The 11,883-nt window shown below is 43.9% G+C and overlaps 1 protein-coding gene across 1 annotated transcript in view; it reads left to right on the top strand.

The window, feature by feature from the left end:
- The first annotated feature begins 2,928 nt into the window (after positions 1-2,928).
- LOC310845674 (gamma-aminobutyric acid receptor subunit pi-like) overlaps positions 2,929-11,883 on the top strand; it is a 52,951-nt gene continuing 43,996 nt past the window's right edge. The window contains exon 1 of the mRNA XM_083741099.1: positions 2,929-3,089. The gene's annotated coding sequence lies outside the window, so the exon portion shown is untranslated. The remainder of the gene's footprint in view (positions 3,090-11,883) is intronic.

Here is an 11,883-nt window from a genome sequence, read left to right as displayed (position 1 = left end):
GGCTATGCATTGTTGTGAGCAGCAATCTGACCCACCGGAGAAAGTATATTGTTTGATCCCCACCCCACCCTCATGCCTGCATCACTGCTAGGAGTTGTCTAGGAATGAATCAGTAAACACCAGTATCAGAATGGCTCCACCAATACACTCTTTCGAATTCTCTCTCTCCTGCCTTATGTATTTGTGATACATAGATGGATTAGGGAGTCAAAAGAACAGGTGAAGCACCCCCCCACCCCCATAGACCACCCCAGAGGGCTAAAGGAAGCCATATTTCAATGCTGTTGAGCCTTTCTCCTCTCCTGCAACCAACCTTTGTGAGGTTCCAAGAGAAAAAAGAGGCAAACACAGAATCATAGATAATCCATCGATAAACAAGTTAATCCACCCAGGACTGCAAGTGGGTCAGGGAGGGGATGCTAGTTGGTAATGCATTTTTTTTTAATGCTACTTTTGTAAAATTACATGGCACACAGCTTTGCTTTATTTTGCTGGTAGCTGGGACAAGCTCAATATCACTGGAGGGCTTTCTCCCCCCCTCCCAACCAGGGGGTGTCACAGCTGTCTTTTTCCTTGATGAATGACATGAACTTAGAGAGAGGAAAAGAGACTGTGCTGCAAGAACAAGCTCTTCCCTGCACAGATAGAGCATACAATGTTTCATTCTGTTTATAATCGGATCAGCTGCAGCACGTGTGGGATTTTACAGTTCTTAAATTTCTTCTGTTCACAGATGCAGCAGCAGCAGCAGCAACAACAACAACAAGGCTTTAGGCCAGCCTTCCCCAACCTGGTGCCTTCCAGATGTTTAGGACTACAGTTCCCATGAGCCTCAGCAGACACAATCAATGGTCAGGATGGTGGGAGTTGTAGTCTAAAACATCTGGAGGGCACCAGGTTGGGAAAGTAGTTTTAGGAAGTGAAACCTAACACCACGTACAACAAGGGTACAGACCTGTCACTCCAGGTGTTCTTGGACTTTTATTAGGGTACATGCTGAATATTGCATTACTTTCCTGGATTATAATGCTAGCATGTCTGCCACATTTTCTAACACTACTTTCACAGTACCTGTTGCAGTGGCTCTTTCACTGATGCCGTTCAAACCAGTGGCATGGCACCACAATGGAGATCACTGGACAACGTCACTAATCCCCCATGCTTTCTGTATGTGTGAGCTTCTGTTTCCTCACAAACCATCCACAAAAATGGCAGGAAAGAACTGTATGCCAACATAGCTCCCTATTTTTTTTTCACTTTTGTGATTTTCTGAGTTGGTAGGGTTGCAAATGTATTATTTCTAGAACCAATTAACATGGAAACGAGCCCTAAACTTGCACTAGATTTTCAAAAGTGGCTTTTGCACTATGTGAGAGCTCAAATATAATACAGAAGTTAACAGTGAAACACTGGGGAAATGAAATAAACTGCAATGTGAATTGAGCCTTAGTCTTAACCAGAAAGGCTAATGGTGAGGGAAGACAGGATTTGGGAGACCAGCAAAAACATCTTGAAGGTACCACAATTGGAACAAAAAGAATAATGTAAATGTAAAAAAGCAGTGAATGAAATCTGTTCTAGAGAACTATTAAAGGGAAGGAGGAACCAATGGGAGTTGCTACCTCTAGAGATCTGCATATGGAAGTAACTGGCATGCTGAATAGGGTAGCAATCAGCACCTAGCATCCATGGACAGCTCCCAGGGTCTCAGCAGGGTTCATTATTAATACCTGCCCTGGGCTCTCCTTACAAGTATTTTCTTCCAGAAGAGGGATCTACATCCGACCTAAACCCTCTTCCCTACCCTTGGAATGTTGTTGTTGTTTAGTCGTGTCCAACTCTTCGTGACCCCATGGACCAGAGCACGCCAGGCACTCCTGTCTTCCACTGTCTCCCGCAGTTTGGTCAGACTCATGTTTGTAGCTTCGAGAACACTGTCCAACCATCTCGTCCTCTGTCGTCCCCTTCTCCTTGTGCCCTCCATTTTCCCCAACATCAGGGACTTTTCTAGGGAGTCTTCTCTTCTCCTGAGGTGGCCAAAGTATTGGAGCCTCAGCTTCACGATCTGTCCTTCCAGTGAACACTCAGGGCTGATTTCCTTAATAATGGAGAGGTTTGATCTTCTTGGGGGGGGGGGTCCCTCCAGACACCCCCCAAATCATTGTTTGATTGCTCTCATAGGTCCCCACTGCGGTTTATTTATTTTAAAACATTTATAAACCACCTAAAATGTTTCAGATATCTAAGCGGTGTGCAACGTAAAAGGAACAATGCATTTAAAACTAAACACAGAATAAAACTAGCAGTGTATAAAAAAACAAGGATTCAGGGAATTCATAGGGGTTTTAAAAAAATGGTACGGTATTGTGGGACAGTGCGTACAAATATGTCTTTACAAGAGGTCTGATGGTCGCTGCTTCAGGTCTGGCAGAGAGAAGGGTACTCCACGGTACAGGAGCAATTGCGGGAAACGTCCACCCTTTTATTTGATTCTGTAGGGTGCGCTACTACGATACCAACGCTTTGCCCCTTCTTTTTCTCGCAGGGCTCCATGGGGGGAGACCAAAGGACAAGGACTGCAAGGGGGAGACGCCTCCACACTGAGGGAACCGGCCCCGGCCTGATCCTCTAAGAAAAGAGAGGGGGACTGTAGCACGGAGAACCACTAGCGAACTCCACGTCGTGCGCCTGTGCGCGTTCGCCGCTTGGCCGTCGGAGCACCCCGACCCCCCAAGTCTCTGCGCCTCCGTCTTCCGTCAGTTCCCAAGAGCTTGTGGCGCTGCTGCTGCTGCTTCCCAGCGGTGAGGTGGGACGGACAGAGCAGATGGACGGCGCTTTGTCCGTCCTCCTGCCTGGACGGCGCGGTGCCGCCCCTTGCCCGCCCCTTCCGCCATCTCCGCTCGCTCGCTGCGCGCACAGCGACACGAGGCGCTGGCCAGAGGCAGATCCCCGCGCGCGGAGCTGGCGCCGCTCCGTCGGAAAGTCGAAAGCGAAGCACCTGGAGCCGGATTCTCGCGGGCTGGAATTGTCCTGGCTGTCCTTGCGGCAACAGCGCCAAGATGCCCAGGGCGTCCCTTCTGTAGGTGAGTGTGTCTCCCCCTCACCTCTTCTCATCTTATCTTATCTTGCTGATGTTTGACTGGGTTACCTGCCCCACTATGCCATTTTGTCCCCAGTAAGTGCAGCCTAAATGCAACCTAAAAATACTTTCTGAACGCTTCCAGAGTTTGGAATTGTTTGCATGTTTGCTGTGGGCTCCCTCTCTTTGGTGGGGAAGGGTAAGAAGCGGGTTATGAAATAGGATCGCAACCTGATCCGGTTATTGAGCCCCACTGATTTCAGTGGGTAGGAATTGTAGCCTTACTTTCAATTAAGTGCAGGCAGAGCTCCATCCGTAGTAAGTTTGTAATTACCACGTTGCAGTTTTGTGATGGGGGTTATATTTTCAGAAGAATAAAACAGCCAATTTAGGAAATGTGCTTTTTAAAAAATATAAAAAACAACATGAAGCAGTCGTGACGTTTCTTTTGAAAATGGTGTAAGAATGAATTCTTCTTCCAGAAATGCCCAATTGCTTTTTAAAACATAAATGCAGGTAGAAATTAGCAGCATGACAGTAGATCTAAAGAATATGCCAAAGATATAAAATTATAAAATCTGACTATGAAGGTACATTAATTGCCTTTAAAAAAAGATTTTAGGTACCTTGAAAGAGGGGGGAAGTGGTGTCAATGTTTCTAGAGATCTTTAAATAAATAAAAATACTGTTAATGTATGTAGACATTATGAGCACTATACTACAATTAGAATTATTGCAGTTTTGTTGTAGCTTTATCATAACAATTTCGGCAAAGTTTGAAATCTGCAGCAGGAGTTTTGTCACTGATGTTGGATGAACTGTGACTTACCCAGCACCCAAAAGCTAACATTCACAGCATCCTTATATTACTTTCAAATACTCCAGGGGAGAGAAACCTAACCTAAATGAATAGATATATTTACTTTTTTTTTAAAGAAAGAAGATACAATGTAGGAGTTTTGTTACACAAATACAACATAGTTTAAATGGAGTTCTGAAGCTGGTGAAACATTTATTTTTGTATTTTATGTTTTTTTCTGCTAGAGTAGTTATTGTGGCTTTGATGGAAACAGTTGCTCATGCTGGCCAGGCATGTAGAACCCTTTCTAATATTTAACAGTTACAGATAGGTAGCAGTGTTGGTCTGCCATAGTAAATATATATATATATATATATAATCTTCCAGTAGCACCTTAAAGACCAACTAAGTTAGTTCTTGGTATGAGCTTTCGTGTGCATGCACACTTCTTCAGAGGGTGTATCTGAAGAAGTGTCCATGCACACGAAAGCTCATACCAAGAACTAACTTAGTTGGTCTTTAAGGTGCTACTGGAAGATAATATTTAACAGTTATCTCTTACAACAAAAGTGTATGCATGCTTACTGAGAAGTAAGCCCCACTGACTTCAGGGGGCTCACTTCAATGTGCACACCTTGATTGCCACCTTGAGAAGCCTTCAAGCTTTTGTTTATTTTTGGATGCTGCAGCATGTGTCTTCCAGTTCTTCCTTTTTATTCCAATGTACATAAAGTGTCCTTGTTGATAATACAGTGGTACCTCTGGTTACGTACTTAATTCGTTCCGGAGGTCCGTTTTTAACCTGAAACTGTTCTTAACCTGAAGCACCACTTTAGCTAATGGGGCCTCCCGCTGCTGCCGCGCCCCCGGAGCACGTTTTCTGTTCTCATCCTGAAGCAAAGTGCTTAACCCAAGGTACTATTTCTGGGTTAGCAGAGTCTGTAACCTGAAGCGTATGTAACCCGAGGTACCACTGTAAATGGCAGTCGCTTGTGCTGCATAGAGAAAGTAGAATCACACAGCTTAAAAAGTGGATTGGAGCCACTGTCCTCTGTCACATTGACTGCATTAGTCTCTTGCCCCAAAGAAATGATCCACATGCAGTAATGCTGCGTCTCCAACCAGGCCTCAAAGCAGCATATAAGATGGTACAGAAAAGCAGTACAGAGACAAGGCGGAGGATACTCTGCATGCAAATAATATAATAAAACAAATCTATGCCAAAGTAGCCACTAAACTCTTCGGTCTAAATGCGTTATCTAAATAATAAAGTGCACGTTTTTTAGGTGTTCAAAAACAATCAATGATAATTGTGTAAGGCAGGGGGAGGACCCTCACTGGCTCCCCCACTCTTGTTGTGCTCCATGCTGGCCCCTCCCTAAGACTGCCAACAAATTGAGAGCTTGTTTACATTGGGGCTCAAATAGGCTTTCCCCATTGGCTGGAAACCTGAGCCTACTCTCCTCCCACACATGATCATTGGGTTTGTTTTTGAATGCCCAGATAGGGCTTCAATTTGTTTATTTTCTATAACTCATTCTGCTTCTGCTCATCATGGTTTGGGTCAAAGAGTTATTCAAAGCACTGAACTGCCTTTGGTAGAGTGTGAGGCTCTTAATCTCAGGGTCCTGGGTTTGAGTCCAACGATGGGCAAAAAGTTTCCTGCATCGAAGGACTAGATGACCCTCGTGGTCCCTTCCAACTCTACAGTTCTATGACTGTAACCCTCATTGGTTGAGAACAGAGCAACTGGACCACTCGCAAAGGCTGGCTGCTCAGGACACATCTTGCCAGTCTTGCCATCAGCACCTCCTGTCTGTTCCTTGGCACAATTGAAAGTGCTGATTTTAACCATTAAGAGCCCATATAGCTCAGGAACTGGGTAATTATGCACCCAGATACAGTGGTACCTTGGGTTAAGTACTTAATTCGTTCCGGAGGTCTGTTCTTAACCTGAAACTGTTCTTAACTTGAAGCACCAGTTTAGTTAATGGGGCCTCCTGCTGCCATCGCACCACCGGAGCACAATTTCTGTTCTCATCCTGAAGCAAATTTCTTAACCTGAAGCACTATTTCTGGTTTAGTGGAATCTGTAACCTGAAGCATATGTAAACTGAGGTATCACTGTAATATGCTTATCAGCTGAGATCAGCAGCAGAGGGTGGTCTCTAATTCAACACAACCCTCCACCCAGATTAAGTGAATGGTGATTAGAGTCAGGGACTTTTCTGTGCTGACAACACACAACTTTGAAATGCTTTCCCCAACCCTGCTTGTTTGTTATCTACCTTAGTGATGAGTTGCCACAGCAGCGTTGAGACCAGATAGTGTCCCTTCCAAAAATTATTTGCATTGGTGGTGGTGGTATTCTTTTCATAAACTTGTGTCTCACTCTTCTTTCAAAAAACTCAGGGTATCATACACAAGGTTGTCCCCTGCTATACTCCAGACCAGTAGTTCTCAACCTGTGGGTCCCCAGGTGTTGTTGGACTACAACTCCCATCATCCCTGAGCTCTGGCCTTGCTAGCGAGAGGTGGTGGGAGCTGTAGTTCAACAACATGTGGGGACCCACAGGTTGATAAAGGCTGCTCTAGACGGTGCTGTGAGGTAGTCTAGCCTCAGAGACAGTGACAGATCTGAGTGCCAGCTTCCTTAGGTGACAGGCACAACCACCAGCTTGCAAACCAGATGCAGCCTACCAAGACCTTCCCATTCTGTTACCAGCCTCTTCTAACACCCTAGACCCCCCTGCCTCACCCCATAGTCCTTGCTTCTCTGCTGATTCTCATAGATCAGCTGAACAGTGTGTGTGTGTGTGAGAGAGAGAGAGAGAGAGAGAGGGAGGGAGGGAGGGAGGGAGAGAGAGAGAGATTGCAAGGAAGTGTGGTTCCATATCCATGCACTGTGGGCTGTGATTGGCTGGATTGGACTTGCCCTGCTTTCCACCCACTGTGGATGTATGGGTGTGTGTGAATGGATCTTTATGAATGAGCAGTGTGGGGGATGGAAAGTTTATGTAGTAGGGTAGGAGAAATGGAAAAAAACAACCCAACACACATCTGGCAACCGATGTGCTCCTTTGGTTTCAGATAGTATATCAGTTAATAATAATAATAATAATAATAATAATAATAATAATAATAATAATAATTTTTATTTATACCCCGCCCTCCTCAGCCAAGGCTGGGATCAGGGCAGCTAACAAGCAATAATAAAAACAAGTTGAATTAATACAACTTAAAAACAAGATTAAAATACAATAAAAATATTAAAACATTAAAACATTAAAATGCAGCCTCATCACAGGATGAGAAAGGAAAAAGAAAAAAGAAAGAGGGGGAGGGAATCAAATTGGCTCCAAGCCAAAGGCCAGGTGGAATAACTCTGTCTTACAGGCCTGCGGAAAGAAATCAGATCCTGCAGTGCCCTGGTCTCATGAGGCAGAGCATTCCCCCAGGCCGGAGCCAGTGTTGAAAAGGCCCTGGCTCTGGTTGAAGCTAATCTAACTTCCTTAGGGCCCGGGGACCACTAGGGTGTTGCTATTTATGGACCTTGAGGCTCTCCATGGGGCGTACCGGGAGAGGCGCTCCCGTAGGTACGAGGGTCCTAGGCCATGAAGGACTTTCTAGATGAATCTAGAAAGCCTGGACACAAATTTTCACGGCCCTCTAGCAGCTATTTACCAGACGTAATATATTTAGAGTTAACTCTGGAAATATATACTTGATTCTGACTAAACTAAGCCGCCTTGAGCAAAATATACACCAGGAGGCTTAGTTTGTGCTGTGTTGATCATGCACGGTTCCTGACTATAGGGAGGAGGTGAATACACGTACAAGCCCCTTATAGAGTGACAGGGTCATCAAGGTCCTGCACCTTCAACCTGCTTAGAATTTTTTTTAAAAAAAAATCAAGACAAGTAGGGATACAAAGTAACAATTTACACATTGATATATGATCCATATAAATAAAATACCAGGAAGAACCATGTACATAAATATATGGAAAAAAGAGCCATTTGTGATTTTGCAATAGACTAAATTAATAATAATAATAATTTATACCCTGCCCATCTGGCTGGGTTTCCCCAGCCACTCTGGGCGGCTTCCAACAAAAGACTAAAAATACATTAAAACATCAGTTATTAAAAACTTCCCTAAAGTAAAATAACTGCAAACAACATGCAGTAGCATGCTGGCTATATAAAGAATGTGATCTAAAGCAGATGTCCCGAGTCGTTTTGTGCCCAGGGACACATTGGTATAATGAAGAGACTGTTGTAGGCAACACAGAATGCCCATTTTATAGCAGAAAAACTGGTGATGCTCAGAACTCCGAACTCCCCACAAATCAGAAAAAACACCTGCAACTCTCTCCACCAGAAAAAGCACAGGAAAAAAAAATCAGGTAACACTCCTTCGACTAACAGACAAATCTTTCCAACCAACTCCTCCCTGCCCCAAACCACCAAAATATCAATTTAAAAATAAATTCAAATATTTGGGAAGGACAGGGGGACCTTGGCTGGGCCCCAAATCAGGTATTAATGGGCACTGTAGTGCCCAGATGTGCCACACTGGGGACCATAGAACTAAATAATGGTTAGATTACTACCACCAGTAAAGCAACTAATTCTATATGTCTCTACTTCAAGCTATCTCCAAATAATACGCAGTCAATCCACCAGATCCATCTCAGGACAGAATAGGAGTGCACTATACCATGTATTCTATCATAGTATGGATATGATGCGTCATTCTGATATTGAGGAAGAAAGCTCAATTTCTCATTAAATGCATCATTGTTGCCTCCTTTTTCAAACTCTTTTCTTTAAGCTCCTTTCTTAAGCCCCACCCCTTAAACATTTTTTTTCTGCAAACCTTGGGATTTCTCCCCAAACCCTCTTGTGTGGGGATGATGCCATTTTGCCTACTGGCGTTTGGAGAATGAGGTTGCTGTTGATATCGATGTAAAAATGTGAAGCTGTTGTAACACAAACCATGAGGGCTTAAAATATTCCAGTCAACAAGGTTGTAAACGAAAATGCATCATTGCCGTGTTGCCCGATCAGCTGGTTTGTGCTAGCGGATAGACAGAATGGCTTTTGAGACTTTCACCGGGGAGGTTTCCGCTCAAATTGTACCTCACCCATGAAAACACACTGGCAGGCCTTGGGCAAGTTATGTCTCTCAACAACAGCTCCTCATCTTCTCCTTTAGGCTGTCAAACATCTGTTTTGGAGACACATTTATGACACAGTTTAGCCAAGCCTTCATCTGGCTTCTAGCATATATCAGTATGAGTCAATATTACAATATACAATATACAAACATACACAAGGTTTCCTTAAAATTACTCTTTGATTGAGAACATAAGATTTTATTAATAGATGCAAGCTGAATGTGAGGCTGCTTTTTTTTTTTAATTGCTTCATTAGGGTTTGCAGTGAGAAGCTAAAACCTATTGCCCAAAATGCTAATCCACCTTACAAATACCTCTCCATTTTCTTTTCCATCAGCTACAGTCAGATGTTAACATAAACAGTGTAGGCGTTTGAAAGCAATATAATCTTCCTAAGTGGAAAATGCCAACACAGTGGCTGCATTTGCATGACACAGTAAACCACAAACCATGGTTTACAGTAGACAAGCAATTCACACCCACTTCGCTCCTTCTTGCTGGGTTAAGCCAGCATCCTGTTTTCACAGTGGCAGACTGGATGCTTATGGGAAATAGTCTTCATTGCAAAAAATGAAAAAAAAAGATGGCCCACTGACTGCAAAATTAAGGCACCCCACACCCAAATACTGTATTTTTCACTCCATAAGACACACTTTTTTCTCCCTAAAAAGTAAGGGGAAATTTCTGTGCGTCTTATGGAGCAAATGCGTGGTCCCTGGAGCTGAATTGCCCAGGGGCGAAAAGCAGATCATGCTCTTTTTTTTTGAAAGAGGGAAGTGGGTGTTGAAACAAAGCCACTGATCAGCAAGTGTTCGGGAACAAGATAAGGGACTCTAGCAATAAAGAAGGCTGCCTGGGAGGGGGGGAGGTAAAGAACGAACTTGCAAGGAGAGGAGACAGGAAGACTAAAACAATAAGGAGATAAATTAGAAGAAAAGGAGGAGCAAAAAACTGCTACAGCTAAGGAAAAGACACTAATGCAAACGAGAGAAGGGAGTGCTGAAAGGAAGCAGCTGATCGGTAAGCAATCGGGGAGGGAGATAAGGGACACTAGTGATAAAGGAGGCTGCCTGGGAGAGGGGAGGTAAAAGCCCATGGATCCTCAGAATTTTTACATTGGGTCACCCCAAATTCACCATCAGATCACATAGCATGTCCATGGCTACAGCCTGCACCAAAAACATCACACACCCACTGTTGCGTGGGGCCGCAATGGCACAAAAACGTGGTTACAAAGCACAGATCCACATGGATTCTCGGGATTTTTGCATTGGGCTACCCCAAACTCACCATCAAATCACATGTCTGTGGCCACAGCATGAACCACAAAAATCATACATACACTGTTTCGTTCAGAATATTTTTTTCCTTGCTTTCCTCCTCTAAAAACTAGGTGTGTCCTATGGTCAGGTGCGTCTTATGGAGTGAAAAATACAGTACCTAGGAGTAAGCTCCATTGACCTCTATTGGACTTGCTTCTGAGAAGGCATGCATTATCAAGGAAATAGGAGGAAAACCATGTTAAGAATTGCAACTGATGGACAGTGATAGAGATGCATCCCTAATAAATAGACCACAATGGATTCCACCAGTCTCTGCTTTCCCTGGCTGGACCAAAAAATGCATGATTTGCTTTGTATTGTTTGGATGGTTTTCTGAAATGTCATAGGATTATTATCTCTCTAGGACCCAGCTTCTATGTAATGTTGCATACAAGAGAGCGCTGGAGTGTGCTTAAAACCTGATGGGAAAAAAATACAAAAACCCTTTATTTTATTCATTTATTTATTGCTATACCACCCTTCATCCAAGGATCACAGGGTGGTTTACAGTATAAAAGCACAAAAATATGTAACATAGTAACAAACAAAAACAATACCCCTCACCCCAGTTTAAAAAGCCATAGATTATTTAATTAGCTAGAGGACTGGGAGAAGAGGAATGTTTTTTCCCAGGTGCCGACGATATGTAATGAAGGTGCCAGGTGAGCCTTACTGGGGGAGAGCATTCTGCAAATGAGGAGTCACCACAGAAAATGCCCATTCTTCTGTTGCCACCCTCTGGATCTCTCCTGGAGGAGGCACATGAAGGAGGGCCTCAGGTGATGATTGCAGGGTCCAGGTCTGTCTTGTAATAGTAATATTACAAGTAGTAGTAAAACATAGTGCCTGGTGCTCTAGTAATATATGCTAGCTTTTGAAGGCTTAGCAAATAATCAAATCCCACGAACCCTCACACTGACCAGAGTTTTGAATAAGTGGATCTCCAGTGGAGATGGGGCTCTGTTGGCGCAAGTCCTCCATCCCAGCTAAGCCAGGGCTCAGGCAGCTGAGGCAAAGGTGGCTGAGCCAAGGCCAGCATAAGTCCCCAAAAGTTGGTGTTCCAGAGGAGTGGTGACACCAGGATGGGACAGGGGGAACCTACCTCTATTCCAAACTCCATTCAGCGATAGCTTGTGACCTAGCAACCCAAGGGAAGTTACAATGACCAAAATGGCAGTGTAAGTCAGATTCTATTGCAAAGCCTTGTTTTCCCTCTGCCAGGCTAGCCCCACTCCTGAACAGAGTTTGGAATAGGGATAAATTACATAATTTAGCCCAGCATAAATTGCTGTTGCTTCCTGTAGTTTAGATTGCTGTTATTTACACCTGTAACAAAGGTTTGATGGTTCCTTCTCTATGTGGGTTCCATCCTTAACTCAGAATTCAAAAAGCCTTGTGCCATCCATGTTACTTACACACACACACACACACACACACACACACACACACACTTCCATTCTATGCTATGCTGAACTGCAGGCAGAAGCATCAATTTAAGTCC

Source organism: Podarcis gaigeae (genome assembly GCF_964106915.1).
Source record: "Podarcis gaigeae genome assembly, chromosome: 5".
NCBI classification, from domain to species: domain Eukaryota; kingdom Metazoa; phylum Chordata; class Lepidosauria; order Squamata; family Lacertidae; genus Podarcis; species Podarcis gaigeae.
Note: the sequence above shows the minus strand (reverse complement) of the source record. Positions and strands in the feature narration are given on the sequence as shown.